This window comes from Panthera tigris, chromosome E3, assembly GCF_018350195.1.
Source record: "Panthera tigris isolate Pti1 chromosome E3, P.tigris_Pti1_mat1.1, whole genome shotgun sequence".
NCBI classification, from domain to species: Eukaryota; Metazoa; Chordata; class Mammalia; order Carnivora; family Felidae; genus Panthera; species Panthera tigris.
This window is the reverse complement of record NC_056675.1, coordinates 18,474,265-18,490,391: the sequence shown is the minus strand read 5'-3', so window position 1 is coordinate 18,490,391 and position 16,127 is coordinate 18,474,265. Positions and strand designations below refer to the sequence as shown.

Here is a 16,127-nt window from a genome sequence, read left to right as displayed (position 1 = left end):
TGGGAGTTTTCACGTGGAAACCTGGACTTCCTGCTGCTTCTCCAATCTTGCAAGACCTAGCGAAGCCTGGCATCGCGCCCTCGCGCAGGTACACGTCGTCGTAGCTGCAGCTGCGTAGGTGCTGTCCCGTCCGGGTGGGGCATCGACCGTCCAGTGTGCCCGGGTCCCTACCTGGCTTGTCCTGCTGTGGTACATTCCTTGCGGACCCCTCCCTGCTCATGGATCTCTCAACGACCTTCTCCAGGAGCAGCGGAGTGAGTCTCTGCCTCGCGAGGTAGCCCATTGCGTTAGGGGCAACGTGAGTCAAAGGCATCTCTGCCCGTGAGTCCCAGGGGAGTCCTCTGGTGCCACGATGCCTGCGTCTCTCTTCCGCGAGACGGCCCTTTCTGTATTCGGCGTCGCAAACCGCACACCGTGTCCTCTCTCTATCAGCGGTAACATTCTCCACCCCTCACCTATTCCACACCCCGACTTCCTCCGCCTTTTCCAGGGGAGGTGGCTGTGCTTGGTTCGCTCCGGTCTGAGTGGATCCCGTCCAGCCTCTGCATAGAGCAGAGGAGGAAAGGAATGTTTTCTCCCCACGACTTCTGAATCCGAGCTTCCGTGGCCTGGTCATCCACTTTACCTCCTGTGAAATCAAACAGGGTTGTTTATAGGTGCGTGAAGAAAGCCCATGGTTCACTGAACCAAAATGAACCCTAAACAGATGTGGTCATGTGTGGCCTTATGGCATTGGTTTTACACGTGAAGGCAGCATGTTATTCTAAGAGGAAATGATGTCTGTGGTCGTGGTTCCCAGTGTGTCCACGGCAGGCCCCTGCCCCTGAGATTGGACATGGGTTTATGGTATAGGGTCCCAGAGTCAGTATGCACACCACGCAGTCTTGTCGGACTGGCGATGTCTGGCCTTTATCATTCTGTTTCTGTGTCTCCAATGTAGGCAGATGCCCTCGTAATCAATCCAAGTATAAATCCACGTACAAATATTATTACGCTCCTACCTGCCGTGTGTGTCTATTTTCTTAAACATGGATGTGAAAAGTACAGCAGGCCCACGGTCCTTTTTCCAAAACCCTAGGGGCCAGATGAGTTTTGGAATTCAGACGTTTTCAGATTTTATTTCATTTTTTTTTAATTTCCTTTTTTTTTTTTTTTTTTTTTTTTTACGTTTATTGATTTTTGAGAAAGAGAGAGACTGAACATGAACAGGGGAGGGTCAGAGAGAGGGAGACACAGAATCCGAAACAGGCTCCAGGCTCTGAGCCGTCAGCACAGGGTCTGTCGCGGGGCTCGAACTCACGGACCGCGAGATTGTGACCCGAGCCGAAGTGGGACGCTCGACCGACCGAGCCAGCCAGGTGCCCCATAAGTAGCCGTATAAACCCTGCTACCCTTAAAACACCTGGGATCCCAACAAATTTAAAGACGGTACATATTTTGCTCTTTCTTATAGATTTGGCTAATAGGTTCTGTTCAGCGCCCATTTCAATGTCCTCTCAGCCACCTTTCCCTTGAGCTTGAAGGGGACATGTTTTACCCTGTTATGCACAGGCCACCCGAACCCTTCTGCTATCACATGTCATCTTTGCAGGCAGGATCTTAACTTACCCATCTTTCTCCGAGAGCACAGGTATGACATCCTACCGTGAGGACATTTGTTGGACACGTTTGTTGAGGACATACAAGTCTCAAATCTTTCCGTATTTTGGGGGTTCTGGAGGCAACATATTCCTTGTTGTTAATTTTACTTCAGCCGATTTATGCTGTTACTTGTAAATCAGACCACATGGAGTGGGCCTCCACCCAAACAAAGCGGTTGGAGAATACTCTCCTCCCATATAGACAAATGTACGTCTATGTCTTCCTTTGGCCGGAGCCTCCAAACCCACCAATGTCTACCCTGGTAAGAAGTGAGCACTGTTTTGGGGTGCCTTGGGCTCGGTCAGTGTAAGCATCTGACTTTGGCTCGGGTTGTGATCTTGTGCCTTGTGATCTTGTGGCTCGTGACCTCTCAGCTCTGGAGTTCAAGCCCCGCCTGCGTCAGCGCAGAACCTCCTTCAGGTCCTCTTTCTCCCTCTCTCTCTCTCTGCTCCTCCCCCATTTTCACTCTCAAACAAGAAAAATAAACATCAAAAAATTATTGCAAAAAAAGAAGAAGCCACTGTTTTTTTTAATTAAAAAAAATTTATTAACGTTTATTTATTTTTGAGAGACAGAGACAGAGCATGGGCGGGGAAGGGGCAGAGAGAGAGAGAGGGAGACACAGGATGGGAAGCAGGCTCCAGGCTTCCAGCTGTGTGCACAGAGCCCGACGCAGGGCTCAAACTCACAAACTGCGAGATCATGACCTGAGCCCAAGTTGGACGCTCAACCCAGGGAGCCACCCAGGCGCCCCTAAATTTTTTTTTATGTTTATTCATTTTTGAAAGAGAGCACAAGCAGGGTTGGGGCGGAGAGAGAGGGCGACCCAGAATCCGAAGCAGGCTCCAGGCTCCGAGCCGTCAGCACAGAGCCCAGTGCGGAGCTAAAACTCAGGAACCGCGAGATCCCGAACCGCCGCCCCCTCCCAACGGTGCGCGGCCTAGCCGGGGCCGGGAGTCGGGATCCTAGGAGGCGTCGGGACGCGGGGCTCCGCGCGCTCCTCGGAGCGGCCCGGGTTGGGGGGCGGGGGCCAAGCGGCGAGCCTGGCGCTCGTCTGGCCCCGCGCGGCCTCCGGCGGGCGGGGCCGCTGGAAGTGACGCGGCGAGGGCGTGGCGCCGGTCCGGGAGCAGCAGCCGCCACAGCCGCCTTGGCCGCCGCCGCCGCCGCCGCTCAGTCGCCGCAGCCGCAGTAGCAGCCGCAGCCGACGCAGTAGCAGCCGCAGTCGGCCCAACCGCCGCCGCCGCCGCCGCCGCCGCAGCCACAATAGCAGCCGCAGCCGCCGCTCAGTCGCCACAGCAGCCGCAGTAGCAGTCGCAGCCGGCGCAGCCGCCGCCGCCGCCGCCTCGGCCCGAGCCCCGCGGGCCGCCGCTGCCGCTGCCCTTGAACCGCATGAAGCAGCTCGCCAACCAGACCGTGGGCAGGTGAGTCAGCCGTGCCGGGCCCGCCGGGAGCGCGCGGGCCGGGGACCGGGGGTCGGGGTCGTGGCCCGGGCCGGGGCGGGCCCGCTGCCCCGCGGGGGCCCCGGCCGCCCGGCCGCCCGCTCCGCGCCGGGTCCGCGGCGGGCCAGGGACGAGGGCTGCGCCACGCAGCGGCCAGGCGGCCATCTCGGGGCCGCCGCCCGAGCCCCCAGGAACAGCGGGGCGGGCCGGCCTCCCGGGACGCCCCCCCCCCCCCCCCCCGCTCGGGTCCCCACCGCCCATTGTCCCGGCCCCGCTGAGCATCGTCCTCTGGGGTCTGGACCCATGCTTTCCCCGGGCCTGCCCCCCTCTCCCGGGGCTTTGCCTTGGGCGAAAACTCGGCTAACTGGTGTACCTGAGGCCGGGCGGGCATGGTGCTCTGGGGGGCGGCATTCTCAGCCTTTCCGGGTCGCCTGGCCGCTGCCGACCGGCCGTCCACCTCCAAGTGCCTGATGGCAGTCAATAAGTAAGGGGCGATCAGAGCCCAAGAGAGCCGCTTAGGGAGACTCAGGACTCCCTTGGAGGGACTTTGGAGGGTGTGCCGTCTCCAAACCGTGGCCCCTAATGGACCGGACTGCTCAAGTTCTTGACCTGTAGACATTTGGAACCGGGAGGAAAGAATTGTGGGAACGCCTTGGGCAAATGGAAAAACAAAAAGAGGGGGGGCTTTCAAAACAGCTTTTCTCACTTTGGATTGGGGAGCAAATCCTTCTCCAGGTTTGTCTGGTATCGCTTTAATGCTTGACAGGAAACGATCGATTATGAAATGACAGAAGAGACCGGAGTTTGTAGTGGTTTTGAGAGCCTCTGGAGGTTGATTATCGTGTGCTGTGTTCTCTGGGGTAAATCTTTCAAGGTCTTTCAGGGCAGTGAGCTGTCCTGTACCCGTTGACTGCTTATTCCGAGAAGGGGTATGAAAGTGTGACTTTTTCATTGCTTTTTCTTCTTCTTTGTTTTCAACAGTTGAGTAAAAGGGGGCGTTTGGTTTAGCCGGAGCACGTGGGGACACTTCTTTTCTGTGTGTGTCTGAAAATACTTTTACTTCCCCTTGAGCTTTCTATATTTGCCTTTTACACTTTCGTTCCTCCCCCCCAACTTTTTGCTTAGTTTTGTTCAATTTCGTTGCTACCCCCACCCTATTATCTCCGTGTGCACTTATCCTGTTTCCAGAGTGGATCCCTATCCCTACAGCCTAGCAGTGCCTACCTTCCTGTCATTTGTAGGAAAATGATAGGAATAGGGAGTGCCAAGGGGAAGGCAGACGGAATAGTCGTGGGGCCCAAAGCTTCAAGCAGGCATCTGTGAATGAGTTACAAGATCACTCCTTAGGAGTTTTCTGCCCCCCACCCCCCCGGATTCTCAGTAACATGCATTGTGAAATCAGTATTTAGTGACTCTCAAGACACGTGTCACATTGTCGTTCTGGCCAGTTTGTACATCTCATGAGGAAAGGGGTGTTTGCTCTTTTGCACAAAGTTCTGAGACTTTTCAAGCTATCAAGCCACTCAGGGTCTCTTTGGCTCCGGCTTCCTCTGTGTAGCAGGTTCTCCCTTCACGCTGCCGAATTACAGCCATATGTGCCTCCTTTCGGTTGCCAGAGGCCGCCGAGCCTTCTTCCCTGTTAGCCTCTACCTGGAATTCTCCAAAGCTCCTTTCACCTCACCTGCCCTAGACCTGCCTCCTACTCATTCTTTAGGTGTCCAGGTAAAGGTCACTGCCTCTAAAAGACCTTCTGTGATGCTCCAACGTGTTGGGAGTCCCTCTCCTGGCCACTTACATACGTCCGCATAGCACCTGTTTTTCTATAATGCAACTCCTGTTTAGTTGTTAGTATTCTCCATTAGACTGAACGCCTTGAGAGTCCTTGCCGTCTTTCTGTTTCCTTGGCCAGCTCTGCTGTGGCTCCTGTCATATGGTCGATTCTCCATAAACATTTGTCAATCTAGCACACATCTAGTTCTTACCAGCTCGCTCCGGTGGTGTGAGCCCAAGAAGGGAAAATGAAAGCTGGATAGAGTAAATAGTGATTCGTGCTAGCATTGTCATAATGGCCCTGACCTTTGACTCTGTTTGAAAATCTTTCTTGCTAGATGCCAGTGGAAGCAGCAGCTGTTACAGAGGTGTTAGGGGTGTGGCAATTTCTGCTCCCAAAGTCAAAACAGTTTCCTGGGGAAGCTTTGGCTTTACTGCTGTTGAGTCCCTCGATAAGTTTGTATTTTTTCCACGTCAAGAGTTTTGAAGGACTAGGGAGGAAAAAGGGAGGCAAGAGAGAGCCTAGAATTGTAATTGTGTGTTAGTGGCGTAGGCATCAGGATTGGGATTTGGGGGGTATTTGGGTCAAGAGGAAAGCGAGAAAGCAGAGAAGTTACCTCCCCCCGTCCCCCCGCCCCCCCGCCGCAGCCAGGAGTGATATTCTGTGTGTGAGTGGCTCGCCCGTTGTGTCTGTTACAGATGCATAGAGTTCTGAGTGGTGTCCTGCGAGGAAGTATTCTCTTCCCGACAATGAGGACCTCGTGAGTCACCCCACAGTGAGGTTCTGTGGGATGGACATGTGGGAGAATTCGTAATGGCTAGAAGAAGTGAGTTCTCATGATGCAGTTTGTGGACAATGGGTGCATGAGTCTGTTTCGGAGGATGGTTTGTGTATCACAGGCGCAAGGATGATGCAGTGGTCTCTTGAGTGGGGCATCCCAAAGAAGAGAATTAGGATGCTTGATTCATCCGTTCAAGAGACCCTTCTTGAGCCCAAATTATGTGCCGTTGTGGAAAGTAGAAAAGAATCCAAGTGAATACAAATCCGGCTTCTGCCCTGAAGGGGCTCCACAGACTTGTGGAAGAGATAGGCAAGCAAAAATGATTATACACCATGAGGTAAGTCCTTATACAGGGATGGCTGACACACTAAGTGAAACTCTACTCTTACTGGAAGGAGAGAGGTAACACAACACAACACAACAAAACAAACAGGAGAAAATTTGACGAGAGCCTTTCCCCTCTATCTTTCAACACTTCTTTCAAAATTCTGTTATATTGAGTAGGTCCCCTTTTTTTTTTTTTATTAAAGAAAATTTTTTCTTTGTAAATATTTATTTTTGAGAGAAAGGGTAGACAGAACATGAGCGGGGGAGAGGCAGAGAGAGAGGGAAACACAGAATCCGAAGCAGGCTCCAGGCTCCGAGCTGTCAGCACAGAGCCTGACGCGGGCCTCAAACCCACGAAACGAGAGATCGTGACCGGAGCCGAAGTCTGACACTTGACCCAGTGAGCCACCCAGGTGCCCCGTAGGTCTCTTTGGATTGTCAGTAAACCCAACTCGAGGGGCGCCTGGGTGGCTCAGTTGGGTGAGTATCTGGCTCTTGATTTCAGCTCAGGTCATGATCTCACAGTTCCTGGGATCAAGCTCTGTGCCAATGGTGCGGAGCCTGCTTGGGATCTTCTCTGTCTCTGCCCCTTCCCCGCTCTCTGTCTCAATGACGAAAAAAGAAAAAAACACACAAAACCAAACCAACTGGAATTGTTATAAGCCAAGCTGCGAATTTGATTGGCTCCTATGTGAGGAAAAGAGTCCAAAAGCAATATAGTTGCAGCCAGGGCTAGATCCAGGGGTTCCACTCTTTAGGTAACCTGTGTCTACAAGGAGGAATCGCCCCCCCACCCCACCCCTCCACCCCCCGGCTTCCAACATCTTCAGTTCAAGTCCCAGAGGGACAAAGAATACCTTTCACTGTGGCCAGAGCCCCAGGATTGACTCTGAAGGTATCTGATGGGGTCAGTGGCCTTTGCCTGGACATGGAAATGGAGTCAGCCCCACCCAAGCCACAGGGGCCTAGAATGGGAGAGTGCTGAGCCCCCTCCCCCACAAGATAACCGGGGTGTTCTTCCCAGCAGGAGGCAGGAAGTGTGGTCTTTTCTAGTCCTGCTAAACAGAAAGAAAGAGCTTTTTGGAAATCCGTGGCGCAGAGAATCCAGTAGCTGCGGATGGTCGTTGGCGTGGAGGGTGTGGAGGAAGGGGTGCATCAAGGTGAGGAACCTGAGCGTTTGGTTGTGAGGTCGATGAGTCCAGGAGGACAGCAATCTGGGGGCCTGATAGCAGACTTGACTACGTGGGCGAGGCTCTGGGAGGGAGTGTCTCTTTGGGTGTCGGTTTCTGCCAAGATGGAAGCTCTCCCTGGAGGCCTGAATGTTCTCCTAGGTAGTAGTAGCAGCCTTTAGGTAAGTCACGGTCGCAAACTCCAAGCCTCAGGGGGCCAGGCTAAGAAGAAGAAAACAAGAGCGACTTAGACCAGGTGAGGGCCGTGGGGGACCCGACGGTGCCTGTCTTACCAAAGGGCCGCGTGAGAATCTGGGCCCGCTGTCGGGCCCGACCTTTGGAGTTGTTGAGAAAGGCCTCAAGTCTGGATTTTCATGAAGATTAGGTGGCATTTAATGCCAATTGAAAACAACCACCAGGACCCTGAGCGGGACTAAACAAAATACGTCTGTGGCCAGAGTTGGTCTGTGGGTCACCAGAGGGCAGTTGCTGGTGTAACAGGTTGGGGAGGTGGAGATTCCTGTGGTGATTTTTCTCTTTTTCCTCCTGCACCCCACCCTCCTATGACTACCTTCTGAGTTCTTGGATGTGTCGACGAGCTTGTCCTGTCCTTTACAGAAACGTTTCAGAGATCCGAGAGTAGTAATCATCACTACTTGTCTCCTGGTTTGGTTTACCAAGCGCTGTACCGAACCACCTGGCCTGGTCTCACCTACTGGTGCTTGTTATCATTTCTGGTTTAGAGAGAAGAAAAATGACCTGCCGTTGTCTGCCCGGCCAGCGAGTGGCCGAGGCAGGACTTGGGGCCGGGGTGTGACTCCGGACCCCGTGTGTTTCCGACTGTAGACACTGGGCCGGCTGCCCGCCAGGGAAGGGTTCGTGTGGATGAAATGTCTTTGGTGCTTGCTGACTTGCTGGGCTAGATGCTTTTGAGTCAAGTCTCTCGCTGCCTTCTCCACAGCAACTCCCAGAGGTGATGTTATTTACTCCTGGTTTAATGATGAGGAAGCGAGGACTCAAAGAGGTCATCGGGCTAGTTAAGAAGAGCACTGCCGTTCATCAGAAACCAGGGTTCTGCTTCCAAAGCAGATAGGAGTCCTTACTTCACGCAGGCAACTCTTTCTTTCAGAAACCCCGTGTTAGAATTCTGTGTGACGACGCTTCCACAAAATCCTGGAAGCTGAGAGTTGGATGTTGCTTTAGTCCAGCGGCTCCCGCCAGGGATGGCCCCCTGGGGGACATTTGGCAATGGCCGGAGACTTTTTTGTTTTTGTCGTGACTTGGCTCGGGTGTGGGGTGCTCCTGGCATCTGGCGACACAGGCCAGGGATGCTGCTGACCAGCCTACACCGCCCAGGACAGCCTCGCCGCACAGAACTATCTGGTCCCAAATGTCAAGAGTGGTGAGGTTGGGAAAGCCTGGTTGAGTCCTTTGAGATTCTGGATACGTGAATCGTGAAAACCAAAGATCCGTGATGTTTGCCTGCAGGGTGAAGGTGCGTTCCATTTGGTCGGTTTCTTACGTGTGGAAGCATTTCTGACAATCATTGGCCCGGCCCATATTGAACACTTGGGAGTTTTCACGTGGAAACCTGGACTTCCTGCTGCTTCTCCAATCTTGCAAGACCTAGCGAAGCCTGGCATCGCGCCCTCGCGCAGGTACACGTCGTCGTAGCTGCAGCTGCGTAGGTGCTGTCCCGTCCGGGTGGGGCATCGACCGTCCAGTGTGCCCGGGTCCCTACCTGGCTTGTCCTGCTGTGGTACATTCCTTGCGGACCCCTCCCTGCTCATGGATCTCTCAACGACCTTCTCCAGGAGCAGCGGAGTGAGTCTCTGCCTCGCGAGGTAGCCCATTGCGTTAGGGGCAACGTGAGTCAAAGGCATCTCTGCCCGTGAGTCCCAGGGGAGTCCTCTGGTGCCACGATGCCTGCGTCTCTCTTCCGCGAGACGGCCCTTTCTGTATTCGGCGTCGCAAACCGCACACCGTGTCCTCTCTCTATCAGCGGTAACATTCTCCACCCCTCACCTATTCCACACCCCGACTTCCTCCGCCTTTTCCAGGGGAGGTGGCTGTGCTTGGTTCGCTCCGGTCTGAGTGGATCCCGTCCAGCCTCTGCATAGAGCAGAGGAGGAAAGGAATGTTTTCTCCCCACGACTTCTGAATCCGAGCTTCCGTGGCCTGGTCATCCACTTTACCTCCTGTGAAATCAAACAGGGTTGTTTATAGGTGCGTGAAGAAAGCCCATGGTTCACTGAACCAAAATGAACCCTAAACAGATGTGGTCATGTGTGGCCTTATGGCATTGGTTTTACACGTGAAGGCAGCATGTTATTCTAAGAGGAAATGATGTCTGTGGTCGTGGTTCCCAGTGTGTCCACGGCAGGCCCCTGCCCCTGAGATTGGACATGGGTTTATGGTATAGGGTCCCAGAGTCAGTATGCACACCACGCAGTCTTGTCGGACTGGCGATGTCTGGCCTTTATCATTCTGTTTCTGTGTCTCCAATGTAGGCAGATGCCCTCGTAATCAATCCAAGTATAAATCCACGTACAAATATTATTACGCTCCTACCTGCCGTGTGTGTCTATTTTCTTAAACATGGATGTGAAAAGTACAGCAGGCCCACGGTCCTTTTTCCAAAACCCTAGGGGCCAGATGAGTTTTGGAATTCAGACGTTTTCAGATTTTATTTCATTTTTTTTTAATTTCCTTTTTTTTTTTTTTTTTTTTTTTTTTTTACGTTTATTGATTTTTGAGAAAGAGAGAGACTGAACATGAACAGGGGAGGGTCAGAGAGAGGGAGACACAGAATCCGAAACAGGCTCCAGGCTCTGAGCCGTCAGCACAGGGTCTGTCGCGGGGCTCGAACTCACGGACCGCGAGATTGTGACCCGAGCCGAAGTGGGACGCTCGACCGACCGAGCCAGCCAGGTGCCCCATAAGTAGCCGTATAAACCCTGCTACCCTTAAAACACCTGGGATCCCAACAAATTTAAAGACGGTACATATTTTGCTCTTTCTTATAGATTTGGCTAATAGGTTCTGTTCAGCGCCCATTTCAATGTCCTCTCAGCCACCTTTCCCTTGAGCTTGAAGGGGACATGTTTTACCCTGTTATGCACAGGCCACCCGAACCCTTCTGCTATCACATGTCATCTTTGCAGGCAGGATCTTAACTTACCCATCTTTCTCCGAGAGCACAGGTATGACATCCTACCGTGAGGACATTTGTTGGACACGTTTGTTGAGGACATACAAGTCTCAAATCTTTCCGTATTTTGGGGGTTCTGGAGGCAACATATTCCTTGTTGTTAATTTTACTTCAGCCGATTTATGCTGTTACTTGTAAATCAGACCACATGGAGTGGGCCTCCACCCAAACAAAGCGGTTGGAGAATACTCTCCTCCCATATAGACAAATGTACGTCTATGTCTTCCTTTGGCCGGAGCCTCCAAACCCACCAATGTCTACCCTGGTAAGAAGTGAGCACTGTTTTGGGGTGCCTTGGGCTCGGTCAGTGTAAGCATCTGACTTTGGCTCGGGTTGTGATCTTGTGCCTTGTGATCTTGTGGCTCGTGACCTCTCAGCTCTGGAGTTCAAGCCCCGCCTGCGTCAGCGCAGAACCTCCTTCAGGTCCTCTTTCTCCCTCTCTCTCTCTCTGCTCCTCCCCCATTTTCACTCTCAAACAAGAAAAATAAACATCAAAAAATTATTGCAAAAAAAGAAGAAGCCACTGTTTTTTTTTAATTAAAAAAAATTTATTAACGTTTATTTATTTTTGAGAGACAGAGACAGAGCATGGGCGGGGAAGGGGCAGAGAGAGAGAGAGGGAGACACAGGATGGGAAGCAGGCTCCAGGCTTCCAGCTGTGTGCACAGAGCCCGACGCAGGGCTCAAACTCACAAACTGCGAGATCATGACCTGAGCCCAAGTTGGACGCTCAACCCAGGGAGCCACCCAGGCGCCCCTAAATTTTTTTTTATGTTTATTCATTTTTGAAAGAGAGCACAAGCAGGGTTGGGGCGGAGAGAGAGGGCGACCCAGAATCCGAAGCAGGCTCCAGGCTCCGAGCCGTCAGCACAGAGCCCAGTGCGGAGCTAAAACTCAGGAACCGCGAGATCCCGAACCGCCGCCCCCTCCCAACGGTGCGCGGCCTAGCCGGGGCCGGGAGTCGGGATCCTAGGAGGCGTCGGGACGCGGGGCTCCGCGCGCTCCTCGGAGCGGCCCGGGTTGGGGGGCGGGGGCCAAGCGGCGAGCCTGGCGCTCGTCTGGCCCCGCGCGGCCTCCGGCGGGCGGGGCCGCTGGAAGTGACGCGGCGAGGGCGTGGCGCCGGTCCGGGAGCAGCAGCCGCCACAGCCGCCTTGGCCGCCGCCGCCGCCGCCGCTCAGTCGCCGCAGCCGCAGTAGCAGCCGCAGCCGACGCAGTAGCAGCCGCAGTCGGCCCAACCGCCGCCGCCGCCGCCGCCGCCGCAGCCACAATAGCAGCCGCAGCCGCCGCTCAGTCGCCACAGCAGCCGCAGTAGCAGTCGCAGCCGGCGCAGCCGCCGCCGCCGCCGCCTCGGCCCGAGCCCCGCGGGCCGCCGCTGGCCGCTGCCCTTGAACCGCATGAAGCAGCTCGCCAACCAGACCGTGGGCAGGTGAGTCAGCCGTGCCGGGCCCGCCGGGAGCGCGCGGGCCGGGGACCGGGGGTCGGGGTCGTGGCCCGGGCCGGGGCGGGCCCGCTGCCCCGCGGGGGCCCCGGCCGCCCGGCCGCCCGCTCCGCGCCGGGTCCGCGGCGGGCCAGGGACGAGGGCTGCGCCACGCAGCGGCCAGGCGGCCATCTCGGGGCCGCCGCCCGAGCCCCCAGGAACAGCGGGGCGGGCCGGCCTCCCGGGACGCCCCCCCCCCCCCCCCCCCGCTCGGGTCCCCACCGCCCATTGTCCCGGCCCCGCTGAGCATCGTCCTCTGGGGTCTGGACCCATGCTTTCCCCGGGCCTGCCCCCCTCTCCCGGGGCTTTGCCTTGGGCGAAAACTCGGCTAACTGGTGTACCTGAGGCCGGGCGGGCATGGTGCTCTGGGGGCGGCATTCTCAGCCTTTCCGGGTCGCCTGGCCGCTGCCGACCGGCCGTCCACCTCCAAGTGCCTGATGGCAGTCAATAAGTAAGGGGCGATCAGAGCCCAAGAGAGCCGCTTAGGGAGACTCAGGACTCCCTTGGAGGGACTTTGGAGGGTGTGCCGTCTCCAAACCGTGGCCCCTAATGGACCGGACTGCTCAAGTTCTTGACCTGTAGACATTTGGAACCGGGAGGAAAGAATTGTGGGAACGCCTTGGGCAAATGGAAAAACAAAAAGAGGGGGGGCTTTCAAAACAGCTTTTCTCACTTTGGATTGGGGAGCAAATCCTTCTCCAGGTTTGTCTGGTATCGCTTTAATGCTTGACAGGAAACGATCGATTATGAAATGACAGAAGAGACCGGAGTTTGTAGTGGTTTTGAGAGCCTCTGGAGGTTGATTATCGTGTGCTGTGTTCTCTGGGGTAAATCTTTCAAGGTCTTTCAGGGCAGTGAGCTGTCCTGTACCCGTTGACTGCTTATTCCGAGAAGGGGTATGAAAGTGTGACTTTTTCATTGCTTTTTCTTCTTCTTTGTTTTCAACAGTTGAGTAAAAGGGGGCGTTTGGTTTAGCCGGAGCACGTGGGGACACTTCTTTTCTGTGTGTGTCTGAAAATACTTTTACTTCCCCTTGAGCTTTCTATATTTGCCTTTTACACTTTCGTTCCTCCCCCCCAACTTTTTGCTTAGTTTTGTTCAATTTCGTTGCTACCCCCACCCTATTATCTCCGTGTGCACTTATCCTGTTTCCAGAGTGGATCCCTATCCCTACAGCCTAGCAGTGCCTACCTTCCTGTCATTTGTAGGAAAATGATAGGAATAGGGAGTGCCAAGGGGAAGGCAGACGGAATAGTCGTGGGGCCCAAAGCTTCAAGCAGGCATCTGTGAATGAGTTACAAGATCACTCCTTAGGAGTTTTCTGCCCCCCACCCCCCCGGATTCTCAGTAACATGCATTGTGAAATCAGTATTTAGTGACTCTCAAGACACGTGTCACATTGTCGTTCTGGCCAGTTTGTACATCTCATGAGGAAAGGGGTGTTTGCTCTTTTGCACAAAGTTCTGAGACTTTTCAAGCTATCAAGCCACTCAGGGTCTCTTTGGCTCCGGCTTCCTCTGTGTAGCAGGTTCTCCCTTCACGCTGCCGAATTACAGCCATATGTGCCTCCTTTCGGTTGCCAGAGGCCGCCGAGCCTTCTTCCCTGTTAGCCTCTACCTGGAATTCTCCAAAGCTCCTTTCACCTCACCTGCCCTAGACCTGCCTCCTACTCATTCTTTAGGTGTCCAGGTAAAGGTCACTGCCTCTAAAAGACCTTCTGTGATGCTCCAACGTGTTGGGAGTCCCTCTCCTGGCCACTTACATACGTCCGCATAGCACCTGTTTTTCTATAATGCAACTCCTGTTTAGTTGTTAGTATTCTCCATTAGACTGAACGCCTTGAGAGTCCTTGCCGTCTTTCTGTTTCCTTGGCCAGCTCTGCTGTGGCTCCTGTCATATGGTCGATTCTCCATAAACATTTGTCAATCTAGCACACATCTAGTTCTTACCAGCTCGCTCCGGTGGTGTGAGCCCAAGAAGGGAAAATGAAAGCTGGATAGAGTAAATAGTGATTCGTGCTAGCATTGTCATAATGGCCCTGACCTTTGACTCTGTTTGAAAATCTTTCTTGCTAGATGCCAGTGGAAGCAGCAGCTGTTACAGAGGTGTTAGGGGTGTGGCAATTTCTGCTCCCAAAGTCAAAACAGTTTCCTGGGGAAGCTTTGGCTTTACTGCTGTTGAGTCCCTCGATAAGTTTGTATTTTTTCCACGTCAAGAGTTTTGAAGGACTAGGGAGGAAAAAGGGAGGCAAGAGAGAGCCTAGAATTGTAATTGTGTGTTAGTGGCGTAGGCATCAGGATTGGGATTTGGGGGGTATTTGGGTCAAGAGGAAAGCGAGAAAGCAGAGAAGTTACCTCCCCCCGTCCCCCCCCGCCCCCCCGCCGCAGCCAGGAGTGATATTCTGTGTGTGAGTGGCTCGCCCGTTGTGTCTGTTACAGATGCATAGAGTTCTGAGTGGTGTCCTGCGAGGAAGTATTCTCTTCCCGACAATGAGGACCTCGTGAGTCACCCCACAGTGAGGTTCTGTGGGATGGACATGTGGGAGAATTCGTAATGGCTAGAAGAAGTGAGTTCTCATGATGCAGTTTGTGGACAATGGGTGCATGAGTCTGTTTCGGAGGATGGTTTGTGTATCACAGGCGCAAGGATGATGCAGTGGTCTCTTGAGTGGGGCATCCCAAAGAAGAGAATTAGGATGCTTGATTCATCCGTTCAAGAGACCCTTCTTGAGCCCAAATTATGTGCCGTTGTGGAAAGTAGAAAAGAATCCAAGTGAATACAAATCCGGCTTCTGCCCTGAAGGGGCTCCACAGACTTGTGGAAGAGATAGGCAAGCAAAAATGATTATACACCATGAGGTAAGTCCTTATACAGGGATGGCTGACACACTAAGTGAAACTCTACTCTTACTGGAAGGAGAGAGGTAACACAACACAACACAACAAAACAAACAGGAGAAAATTTGACGAGAGCCTTTCCCCTCTATCTTTCAACACTTCTTTCAAAATTCTGTTTATATTGAGTAGGTCCCCTTTTTTTTTTTTTATTAAAGAAAATTTTTTCTTTGTAAATATTTATTTTTGAGAGAAAGGGTAGACAGAACATGAGCGGGGGAGAGGCAGAGAGAGAGGGAAACACAGAATCCGAAGCAGGCTCCAGGCTCCGAGCTGTCAGCACAGAGCCTGACGCGGGCCTCAAACCCACGAAACGAGAGATCGTGACCGGAGCCGAAGTCTGACACTTGACCCAGTGAGCCACCCAGGTGCCCCGTAGGTCTCTTTGGATTGTCAGTAAACCCAACTCGAGGGGCGCCTGGGTGGCTCAGTTGGGTGAGTATCTGGCTCTTGATTTCAGCTCAGGTCATGATCTCACAGTTCCTGGGATCAAGCTCTGTGCCAATGGTGCGGAGCCTGCTTGGGATCTTCTCTTTCTCTGCCCCTTCCCCGCTCTCTGTCTCAATGACGAAAAAAGAAAAAAACACACAAAACCAAACCAACTGGAATTGTTATAAGCCAAGCTGCGAATTTGATTGGCTCCTATGTGAGGAAAAGAGTCCAAAAGCAATATAGTTGCAGCCAGGGCTAGATCCAGGGGTTCCACTCTTTAGGTAACCTGTGTCTACAAGGAGGAATCGCCCCCCCACCCCACCCCTCCACCCCCCGGCTTCCAACATCTTCAGTTCAAGTCCCAGAGGGACAAAGAATACCTTTCACTGTGGCCAGAGCCCCAGGATTGACTCTGAAGGTATCTGATGGGGTCAGTGGCCTTTGCCTGGACATGGAAATGGAGTCAGCCCCACCCTAAGCCACAGGGGACCTAAGAATGGACGTGGAGAGTGCTGAGGCTCCCCTCTCCCACAAGATAACCGGGTGTGTTCTTGTGCCCAGCATGAAGGCTAGGATAGTGGGGCAGGGTTTTGGTCTTTTTCTAGTCCTGCTAAACAGAAAGAAGAGAGCTTTTATTTGGAAATCCGTGGCGCAGAGAATCCAGTAGCTGCGGATTGTCGTTGGCGTGGAGGGTGTGGTAGGAAGGGGTGCATCAAGGTGAGGAACCTGAGCGTTTGGTTGTGAGGTCGATGAGTCCAGTGAGTTGACAGCAATCTGGGGGCCTGATAGCAGACTTGACTAACGTGGGCGCGGCTCTGGGAGGGAGTGTCTCTTTGGGTGTCGGTTTCTGCCAAGATGGAAGCTCTCCCTGGAGGCCTGAATGTTCTCCTAGGTAATAGTAGCATCCTTTAGGTAAGTCACGGTCGCAAACTCCAAGCCTCAGGGGGCCAGGCTAAGAATGAAGAAAACAAGAGCGACTTAGACC

At 53.7% G+C, this 16,127-nt stretch overlaps 2 long non-coding RNA genes across 2 annotated transcripts; both read left to right on the top strand.

Annotated features, from left to right (window-relative positions):
* Nucleotides 1–2,945: 2,945 nt before the first annotated feature.
* LOC122234657 lies at nt 2,946–6,062 on the top strand. Its single transcript, XR_006212543.1, has 2 exons — nt 2,946–3,062; nt 5,550–6,062. It is a non-coding gene; the product is annotated as an uncharacterized LOC122234657 (long non-coding RNA).
* A 5,669-nt stretch (nt 6,063–11,731) lies between these two features.
* Nucleotides 11,732–14,767, top strand: LOC122234667. The gene is made up of 2 exons (XR_006212553.1): nt 11,732–11,765; nt 14,255–14,767. It is a non-coding gene; the product is annotated as an uncharacterized LOC122234667 (long non-coding RNA).
* Nucleotides 14,768–16,127: the final 1,360 nt, after the last annotated feature.